At 45.4% G+C, this 11,426-nt stretch overlaps 1 long non-coding RNA gene across 1 annotated transcript; it reads left to right on the top strand.

Annotated features, from left to right (window-relative positions):
* The first annotated feature begins 8,808 nt into the window (after positions 1 to 8,808).
* On the top strand, positions 8,809 to 11,426 carry LOC121271288. The gene is made up of 3 exons (XR_005941699.1): positions 8,809 to 8,998; positions 9,592 to 9,667; positions 11,034 to 11,426. It is a non-coding gene; the product is annotated as an uncharacterized LOC121271288 (long non-coding RNA).

The raw sequence follows: 11,426 nt of genomic DNA on the forward strand, positions 1-11,426 counted from the left end.
GCAGAGTACTTTTGTTACCCTTGAAACTTACGATCATTTTAATAAGATGTGGGGGTGTTGCTGGGAGTGAAGGCTGGTTCTTTCCCCTTCTTGTACTTCAATTGTGTTCCTTAACTTGGTGATGGATGCTTCTGGTTCAGGTGAAGCAAATCAGAAATTGATGGACCTTTTTCTCCCTTAGAGGAAAAGAGTCCATAACAGTCTTTTGTGCAAATTTGATCAGTGAACTTGAGGGGGAAGGTTGATGTTCTAGCTGTTTGTATCCTTGCCAACCAATGAAATTGGTGCAAATTTTTTCACTAGCTGTCCAACTGGGCAGGCCTACTCTACTGTACAATAAATAGCTGGCCAAGCAAAAGAGGGCACAGTATTTGGAGAATTCCTTTTAATGACATTTGAAAGCTGGAGACAGTAATATTGGACATTTAATTTATTATTCTAAAATGTCCTAATGCCAAATAAACACTTCTTACATAGAAGTTCCTGGGCATTAAGCATTGCTTATCCAAAGGCATTGATGATACCATGCCTTTAGGTAGCTGAAATTCTTGTTGAATTTTTGCTTGGCATCTTTAGCTTTCATAATTAACCTTGGCAAGAGTGGGTGTTTTACCATTCTCAGACCTCCATGTCCTTGTCAATATCCAATGTTGCCTATGCTTTCATTCACCAATCTCTTAATATTTCCTCAGTTTGGCTTTCTCTATATTGGAGACCCAACACTGATTAGTTGACTTTTGCAGACATTTAGTCCACATACATATCATTTAAATTTGTCACCCATCTAGGACAAGGGCAGCTGATACACATGGGAAATCACCACATGGAAGTTCCCCTCCAAGCCACTCACCATCCTGACTTGGATATTTCACTATTCCTTCACTGTCATGAGGTCACAATCATGGAACTCCCTAACAGCGCTGGGTGTACCCACACCACATGGACTGCTGCAGTTCAAGACCTCTGTCCTTTTAATGAGGCTCAAGGTACAGCACTTTTTTCAGGCATTTAACAACCTATTCTTGATGTGTTCTTAAAATCCAGATTATAACCTCTGCTTTGGGGTGGCAGCTGTTGATTCTATTTTGATTTATACCTCTGGACCTGTGTTTTAAAGAATCTTGGAATAATACTGCACAGGAAGAGGCCATTTAGCCCACTAAGCCTGTACAAGCTCTTTCAAATGCTAATCCAGTTAGTCCCACCCTGCTTTTGCCATTTTTTTTCAGGTATTTACTCAGTTTCCTTTTGAAGGCTAATTGTCATGCCAAATGTGGACTGTATTTTAAAAAGGACACATTTCCAGGATTTCCTAATTGAGTCATCCTGGGTAGGGAAAACTTCCCTTTGAATGGATATGCCTAGACAGCACCCCTTTGTGAAATTCACTCCTGCCATTTCTTAATTAATTCATGGGATGCAGAGATTGCTGGTTAGGCCAGCATTTATTGACCATCTCTAATTGCCCTTGAAGGTGGTGAGCTGTTGTCTTGAACTGCAGCAGTCCATGTGGTGTAGGTACACCCACAGTGCTGTTAGGGAGGGAGTTCCAGGATTGTGACCTCATGACAGTGAAGGAATAGTGATATATCCAAGTCAGGATGGTGAGTGGCTTGGAGGGGAACTTCCATGTGGTGATTTCCCATGTGTATCTGCTGCCCTTGTCCTAGATAGCGGTGGTCATGGATTTAGAAGGTGCTATCTTAAGGAATCTTAGTGAGTTTCAGCAGTGCATCTTATAGATGGTACATACTGCTGCCACTTCATCGGTGGCGGAGGGAGTGGGATGTTTGTCGAAATCAATGGAATGCTTTGTTCTGGATGGTATCAAGCTTCTTGAGTGCTACATCAAGCCAAGTGGAGGACATTCCATCATACTACGGACGTGTGCGCCTTGCAGATGGCAGACAGGCTTTGATAAGTCAAAAGGTGAGTTGCTTGCCGCAGAATTCCCAGCTTTTGAACTGCTCTTGTAGCCACAGTATTTATATGGCTGGTCCAATTAAGCTTCTTATCAATGGTAACCCCCAGAATGTTGATGGTGGGGGATACAGTGATGGCAATGCCATTGAATATTGAATGTCAATAGGGGATGGTTGGATTCTTTCTTGTTGGAGGTAATCATTGCCTGGCACTTATTTGGTACAAATGTTACTTTCCATATATCAATCCAAGCCTTAATATTGTCCAGGTCCTGCTGCATATGGACACAGACTGCTTCAGTATCTGACAAGTCATTTAATCGTCCTGGTTATTCATCCAATCACAGATCTTCACTTTTCATTCTCCCTGCACAGCAATCCCCCACCCCCATCCTTTCCCTGCCTCTGTACTTCAAACCTGTTGGATTTCTAACTTTTGCCAGTTCTGACAAAATATCACTAACCTCAAATGGTAACTCTCACTCCACAGATGCTGCCTTACCTGCTGAGTCTTTCCAGCATTTTCACAAAGACACAAGAATAGGAGCAGGAGTAGACCATGCAGCCTGTCGAGCCTGCTCCGCCACTCAATACGATCGTGGCTGATCTTGGGTTTCAACTCCATTTTCCTACCCGCTCCCCATTTCTCTTAATTCCCTGAGAGACCAAAAACCTATCTAGCTCAGCCTTAAATGTATTCAACAATGGAGCAGCCACAACCTAAGATAGAGGATTCCAAAGATTCACAACCCCTTAAGTGAAGTAATTTCTCCTCATCTCAGTCCTAAACGATCGGCCCCTTATCCCGAGACTGCCCCAATGTTTTAGACTCCCCAACCCGCGGAAACAATCTCCCAGCACCTACCCTATCAAGCCTCTTCAAAATTTTGTGGGTTTCAATGAGATCACCTCTCTCGCTTCTAAACTCCAGAGAATGGAAGCCTGATTTACTTAGCTTCACATCATAGGACAACCCCCTCATCCAGGTGCCAACCTAGTGAACCTTCACTGAACCACCTCCAAAACTATTTCTGATTTTATTTACTCACATATTTGCTTTTTCTGAAGTGTAGCATTTTGTCCTGTTGTGTTATTCCGAGCAGAAGCTGACGACCACATTAGTTAAACCAATTTTGATTTACTAATGCAATTTAACCCTAATTGCTCGGAAAACTGTACTTTTCCCTTTATTAAAATATGTAAGAAAAACTCATAGTCATGTGGTCTTTGTCCATTTTGTAAGTGTTTTCAGAAAGTGTAGGAACACTCAACCAAAATTGTACAATCTGAAATGTTAAAGTTTCCATACATTTGATCTGTTTTAAACACTCCCATTTCCTTAACTGTAGCATTGATACAGGCTGTACCACATGCTGTGTGAGAAGGTGGTATAAGACCACTGGTTTACAGCAAGAGGGAGAAGGGCTGAAATTGCAATGAGTTTCTGTGACCTTCAAGCCACCTACTCTGAATGCCTATTTCTAGTCAAAGCAGCAACAAATGGTATAATTTGACTTCCAGGAATGTGCACAAAAACTGCATCACTTGACTTCGCAAAGTTGACAGTCTACATGCAAATGTTTTCCAGATTATTGGACTGAAGAGGTACCAGTGATGTTTTTTGGGCTGATACATTGAACTTTGTTCTTGCTTCCATCCTTGCAATTAAACCTACTCAGCCCCAAACAACAGTTCAGTCTTAAAAACAAAAAAACCGCGGATGCTGGAAATCTAAAACAAAAACAAAAACAGAATTACCTGGAAAAACTCAGCAGGTCTGGCAGCATCGGCGGAGAAGAAAAGAGTTGACGTTTTGAGTCCTTATGAGGACTCGAAACGTCAACTCTTCTTCTCCGCCGATGCTGCCAGACCTGCTGAGTTTTTCCAGGTAATTCTGTTTTTGTTTTTGTAACAGTTCAGTCTTTACTGGTCTTATAGACAAGATGGAAGAACCCAGAGTGCATCTCAACCATTAGTCCCACACTATCCAATTGGCATGTGTGGAGGTGCAGGACTTTTTCTTTTCTAGGAGGCTTGATCTGTCTGAAGATTGCCCTTTGGGATACAGTACAAGTTAAATGATGGAGAAAGCCTAAACCATACCATTTTGGCTTAATATCTTAAACAAGCAAGTTAAACCAGCTTTTATATTGGCATTAGTATCTTGCACTACGCTCAGTTTAGATTAAGTGGTTGAGTGCAGCTGAAATCCTCAACCAGACTGGGGGTACAATGTATTATCAACTAAGTCAAACTCTTCATTCTTTGCACGTGCATAGGCATACGCCATTCAAACTCTCAATTGCACTGTCATCCCATCCCAGGTATGTATTTCAAACTCCTGTTTATTCGCCCTTGGTCACTATCACTAAACACATTTGCCTAATAAAAATCTAGCAATCTCAGTCCTTGAAAATGTCAACAGATCCAGCATTTGCAGGCTTTTGGAGTGTTTCGGATTTCTGCTACCCTTTGTAGTCAGACTGCAATAACCTTGGCACCTGAGCTGATCAGTGCTAAAGAGGATCACGTGCAGAAATACAAGTTGAAGGGGGGCTGAAATTTGTCAAGGATGAAAAGGCTGGGGTGTTACATTGACCCCAGCCATCTGGTGGGTTTGCAGGATGGGCACAGATGGTAGCTGCTAATCTGTACACATGAGGCCATGCATTTTGGGTGAACACCAGAATGGAACTTAAACTCAAGGTAAGGCAAGATGTCAATGGCTTCAAAATTATTAAATAAAGGCAAGAAGTATTTTGGGTTTTATAAGTAATGGTCAATTAACATTTTTCCTGAATAAATTTAGAGTACTGTGGTGAAAGGTGCTATATAAATGCATGTTTCTTACTGCTACTTCAGCACCCCATTATGGCTTTAATGTCCTTTTATATAGACTACTATACCATGAAGTTTCACAAGGACAATACCAAGGATGAGCAAGATGAAACTTGCTTTTACATAGTGCTTTTCACAATCTCGATGTCCCAAGGTGCGCTACAGACAATGAAGCCCATTTGAAGCCTGTTGTAATGTTGGAAACACAGCAGGTAATTTGTGCACAGCACAAAAAGCAGTGAGATGATCCACCTACCTTGGTTCTGGAAGTGTTAATACCTTTGCCTAACAAAAATACATCATTCGCAATCTTGAAGTTTTCAGTTGACATAGCCTCAGCAGTTGCTTGTCTGATATCCAGTACTTGATGAGCAAAAACATTGTGAAAACAGACGCTAGTGTGTTCAGCCCCTGCCACGAACTCTATTCACTAACCGCTGACTCCAACCCTCTCCCTGACAACTGTCTAAGGCTGAACCAGACCATTTGCAATTTAGTTTTGTACTTGACACTGAGGTGCACTTCTGACCACATATTCACTCCATCAAGACTTCCTACTTCCACTTCACTTGACTGCCCCTGCCCCAGCTAATATGCTCCTTAAACCCTCACTCGTGCATTTGCTACTAGACCTGACTATTCCAATGTTGACCAGGCTGACTTCTCATCTTCCAACCCATGTAGACTTCAGCTCACCCAAAACTCTGCTGCCTGTATTCTAATTCACATCAAGTCCTGTTCGCCCCTTGCTCCTGTGCTCACTGCCCAGACTCTTTTATTCTTTCATGGAAAGTGAGTGTTGCTGGTAAAGCCAGCATTTGTTGCCCATCACTAATTGCCCTTGAACAGAGAGGCTTGCTAGGCCATTTCAGAGGGCAGTTAAGAGTCAACCACATTGCTGTGGGTCAGGAGTCACAGTGTTTTTACTCATTTATAGGGATGTGGGCGTCGCTGGCTAGGCCAGCATTTATTGTCCAAAGACTCCCCAAAGCCTGACCACCATCTCCAAGGCACAAGTCAGGAGTGTGATGGAATACTCTCCACTTGCCTGGATGTGCAGCTCCAACAATGCTCAAAAAGCTCGACACCATCCAGGACAAAACAGCCCACTTAATTGACACCCCTTCTACAAACATTCACTCCATCGTCACCGACGGACAGTGGCAGCAGTGTGCACCATCTACAAGATGCACTGCAGAAAATTACCAAGGATCCTTAGACAGCACCTTCCAAACCCACTGCTGCTACCATCTAGAAGAACAAGGGCAACAGATACATGAGAACACCACCACCTGGAAGTTCCCCTCCAAGCCACTCACCATCCTGACTTGGAAACATATCACCGTTCCTTCACTGTCACTGGGTCAAAACCCTGGAACTCCCTTCCTAACAGCACTGTGGGTGTACGTACACCACATGGACTGCAGTGGTTCAGGAAGGCAACTCACCATCACCTTCTCAAGGACAATTAGTGTTGGACAATAACTGCTGGCCTAGCCAGCAACACACACATCCCATGAATGGATAAAAAAAGGAACATTAAAAAACAAAATCAGACACTGAGCCACATAAGGAGCTATTTGGCAAATGGCCAAATGTTTTGTCAGAGGTAGGTATCAAAGAAGGAAAGTGAGGTAGAGAGGCGGAGAGACTTAAGGAGGGAATTCCAGAATTTCTGGCCCAGCAGGAGAAATTAAAATCGGGGATGTTCGTGAGGCCAGAATTAAAGAAGCATAGATATCTTGAAGGGTTTTAGGAAATTATAGAGATAGGGAGGGCAAGAACACTGAGGGATTTGAAATTAAGGAAGAAAATTTTTAGATCAATGCATTACTTAATTGTGAGTCAATGTAGATGAGCAAGTACAGGGGTGATGGGTGAATGGGATTTGATGTGTGTAAGGACGTGGGCAGCAGTGTTTTGGATGATGTTAAGTTTATGGAGGATAGAACATGATTGTCCGGCCAGGAATGTATTGGAATAGTCAAATCTAGAGGTAACAAAGGTATGCAGGCAGGTTTCAGCAGCAGGTGAACTGAGGCAGAGTGAACCCAAATGAGGTAATATAGGCAGTCTTACTGATGGAGTGGATATGTGGTCAGAAGTCCATCTTGGGATCCACTTAGACACCAAGGTTGAGAGCAGTTGGTTCAGCTTCAGACAGTGCCAGAGAAAGGGATGGCGTTAGTAGTTAGAGAAAGGAATTTGTGGCAAGGACTTCAGTCTTCCCAATATTTAGTTGGTGGAAATTTCAGCTCATCAAGTACTGGATGTCAGTGAAGTTTAGAGACAGTGGCAATGTCAGAAGCGGTGGTGAGGTAGATCAGGGTGTTGTTAGCATACATGTGGAAACTGATATGTTTTCAGATGATTTTGCCTAGGAGCAGTTTGTAGATAAGAGGGCCAAGGATAGATTCTTGGTGGGGGGGGGGGGGGTGGAAACGACACCAACAATAATGGTGCAGAATGGGAAGAGAAGCCAATGCAAGTGATTCTTTGGCTACGATTAAATAGATAAGAATTAGATAAAAAACCTTTCAACCTCAATATTATTCTGCCGAATCCGCCTCCCAGGCCAACATATCCTTCCAAAAGTGCGATGCCCAGACTAAAACCAGTACTCTGAATGGGGTCTAACCAGAGCTTTATATAACTGTAATACAACTTCCGCCCCTTTGTATTCTAGCCCTTTTGAGATAATGGCCAACATTCCATTAGCCTTTGATGATGTAATAGAAAGAAAGTACGGTTAGGGGCTGTCTGACATACATGGAAACCAGCGCCATTTTCGAATCTCTAAATCAAACTATGGAGAGATCTACACCCAATTGTAGGGTTTCTGTTTGGCCAATATAGAGTATGCACTCTCGCTCTGTAGAGTTCAGAGAGCTTAAATATAGGTTGAGAGGACCAAAGCTGGGGGATCCTGAAGAAGTCTTACTAAAGTTGAACCAGCTCAAACACCACAGCTTGCCCGAGCTTCTTTCCACTGCTGATCCGGTTAGCACCAACCATCTGATGGACCATACTGAGTACTGGCCAGGTAAAACCAGGGTTGTCCGGCTACTTGAGGGATTTTCTTCAGAAGGGCTCCAGGTAAACCAGGGTTGACCAGGTAGTCAAAAAGATGGGGGTGGGGGGGGGTGTATTCTTCTCACTGGACACCATGTGAAACAGAGTGGTCCAGCTACTGAAAGGGTGTATTCTTCCTATGGACCATTCTTCCCACTGGACACCAGGGTAACCAAGGGGCTTTCTGAAATGGGGGATGGGGGGATGGGAGGGGGGGGGGGTGAGTGAGTTAATGGTGGATGACGTCACCGCGACGGTTGCGGCGCGGTCGGAAGTCGGGGCTAAGACTGTCACTCAGGCATTGGAGGCGAGGCGTCGAGCCGTCAGACATCGGTGGAGGGCGGGGCTTGGGGCATGCCAATCACAGACAGGAGGCGGGGCTTCAACGCCTCCATCAATCAATCAGCGGCCGGGTGTCAGACGTCAAAGCACCACGGTGGGCGTGACGACGGGCACGTCAATCACCGTCGGTGGGCGTGACGACCGCACGCTAATCACCGTTGGTGGGCCTGGCCTCGTTGCCCATAGAAACCTGGAAGGCCGGGGATAGCTGGAGAGTGCCGGGTCCCGTGACGAGGGCGGAGTTTGTGTCGTATCCGCCAATCAGTGAGGAGCGTTTCCCAGTGACGTTCCTTGCCAGTCAGCGCGCTGGGGATCGCCCGTCGATCGAGCCGCCGTCAAATTGTTGGGCCTGTGGCCGGAGGGCTGGTGCTTTTGAGGCCTGTCCGAGCCCGGAAGGTGCAGGCGAAGGAAGGGAAATGGACCCCGCTGCTGCTCGCCGAACGATTCCAGCAATCAGCGGCCGGCCTCGCCCGTCAGTCCATCAGCGATAACCAATTGGCGCAGCCGGTAGGCGGGATTTCCGCCGCCGGTGGGATAGGGGCGGGGCGGGGCGGGGCGGGGCGGGGAGGGGGCTTTCCCTCCCCTCGCCCCCTCTCCACCCTACACCACTCTCCTCCCCGTCCCACCCCCCTCCCCTTCCCCCTCCCCCGGGTGCTGGCCTGAGGAGTTTGAGGTGTCGCAGGAGCAAGGCTGGTGGTGGTGGTGGTAAGGGGGAGGCGGGGCCATGAAACTCTGGCGGCTAACGAGCCGCGAATGGTCCAAGGACAGCAACACCACCGTCAACACAAAGGACTTTAAGTCGAAGGAGCCGGAACTGCAGTGCGGTGCGTCTTCGCTGGGTGGGGGGTGAGGGGGCTGTAAAGGGTTAAGGTTTTGGGCGGGACGTAAAGGGTTAAGGTTTTGGGCGGGACGTAAAGGGTTAATGTTTTGGGCGGGACGTAAAGGGTTAATGTTTTGGGCGGGGCGTAAAGGGCCAGTGGTTTGGGCGGGGCGCGAGGGGCTGAGGGTTTGGGCGGGGCGGGAGGGGTTGAGGGTTTGGGAAGGGCGCGAGGGGCACTGCACTGGGAGTTTCAGTCATGGATTATGTGGTCAAGTCTCTGGAGTGTGACTTGAAGTCACCATCTTCTGCCTCGCAGGCAGAAATGCTACCACTGGCTGGACACTTAACGGCCGTTGTCTAAAAAAAGCCTAGGATTAAATTGGAAAGAGTGCAGCTCAAATCCATGTTGGTTTTGCTTTACCCACATATGTCAAGTGAGTGATGAGCAATCCTGTTATATAACTTTAAATCTGGAGGAGCCGTTTTAACATCTTCAGTGTTCAGAAAGTCTGGGAAGTGTGAGAAATAGTCTGACTATCTTAATTAGCTGAGTGGTTGGGGATAGCTATGACCATGTTGGTGCCTTGTTTTCAGCAGAGTTTGGAAAGCTGGTTGGTGCCTGCCTGAAACTACTGGTCTGATTATGCCTTCAAGCAGCAGTGATGAAATGATGGTAAAGTGTAGTTGCCACCATCTGTAACCTTTAAATGTAGTTCCTGTTCTGTGGAAAAGAATCTGAGTATTTTAAAGAACATTCGATGTTTTAGTAATAGTCATTGGCCATTAAGGCTAACTCTAACTGTAACCTTAAGGTTCCTTTTTCATGTTACAAACCCAACTACTTTCTTCATTTGATTCATCAAAATCTTACAACAGAAATGCAACCAATCGTTGCTTGAATCCACTTATACTGTCTGCTTCAGTGGCTTTCCTTGGTAACTTATTCTGCAATGGTACTAATCTAAGTTAAACTTGTGCTATCTTGTGTTCATAACCAGGGGTAGATAGGGGGACAGAGTGCTCAGGGGGAGATCATCCTGCAGCTTCCTCCTGAATGAACAAGCCACACCAGTGCCAAATTAGGGGTAGTCACATAACTAAAAGAGAAACTGGCTGAATTGCCCAGCAGGTCCATCACAGCATCAGAAAGGGCAGTGTTAATATTTCAGATGGGGATCATTTTGTGCTGTGGGCTTATGCTTCCAGGGCGAACTGACCCAAACATGTTTGACATAGGACCCTTACAAAGAGAGGCGGTTTGCATTCTGTTGCTATGGGCTAGATTTCATCTGTGTTCTAGGATGAAAGGACAGTGTGCTGACCCCAGATGACCAGACGTTTGTGGGGTTCTTCCCATAGTGTGTCAGGGGCCACACACAACTGAAATCCATGTTTTCAATCACCTGTTTAAACCTCAAGTTGCTGATACTAACAGATCTCAGGGCTCTGGTTTGGGATTTATGCACCAGTGAGAGACATCAGTGCTACAAACTGTTCCTTCCAAAGTTCTAGGCACAAAAATTCCACTAGGACAAACCAGTGATTGTGAATTTGCACAAACGTGACCAAGTTACCTGGGCTTTACGGCCAAATGCAGCCCACAGACTGCAGTATGCTGTGCATTCCCTCTGGGTGAGGTCTCTTTTAGCTGTGAGTCAGAAGCCTTATGTACTTTGCATGGACGTTCTGACTGTTGGTTCTGGATTAGGCTTTTTGTGTGATTTTTATGCAGAACCTGTTTGGGACAATAATCTCATTGCTGCTACCTTTTCACTGATTTCCTGGTTCTGTTGGATTTGCACTTATTATTTTGAGATATCCTTCTATAGCTGTACTTCTGCTCTTACTGGGAGGATGTGCCAGCTTTTGGGTTTTTTCTTTACTATTCTAAAACTGCTAGCTTCTGGCTCTTCTAACTGAATGTAGTTGGCTTCAGCCGGCTCATGGCTACCTAGAATGCTTCCCTCATCTTGCCTTCTCTTCCCGGTAGTGGGTGCTTCTGAGCTTGTGTTCATTTTGTGGCATATTTTCCTAACTAGGCACCTGCAGGGCTACCTTTGCATCCAGCCCTGTAGAACCTCTCTTGCTTCTCCTATGAAGGTGGAACGAAGTGAAAGCTGTGGAGGGTGCGTGGCCTGGAGCTTCCTGTCATCCTGACTGAAGAAGCAACAGTCAAAGGAGTAACATTTTTGTAATGGATGATTCTTGTTTCAACTGAAAAATCACAGGAAAAAGACCACAATGGGATGAAAAAGACCACAATGGGATGAAAATGCTCAAACTTGCTCCTGCTAAGTAAAATGAGGGGGGAAAAAAAGGGCGAGTGTTACTGCTAACTATATTTTTTTAAAAATCAAATAAAATGACATCTTCGCTGCGAAACTTTCAACTTCTTTGGATTATTTAAACATACAAAAAGTAAACTAAATGAC

This window comes from Carcharodon carcharias, chromosome 30 (assembly GCF_017639515.1).
Source record: "Carcharodon carcharias isolate sCarCar2 chromosome 30, sCarCar2.pri, whole genome shotgun sequence".
In the NCBI taxonomy this organism is placed as follows: Eukaryota; Metazoa; Chordata; class Chondrichthyes; order Lamniformes; family Lamnidae; genus Carcharodon; species Carcharodon carcharias.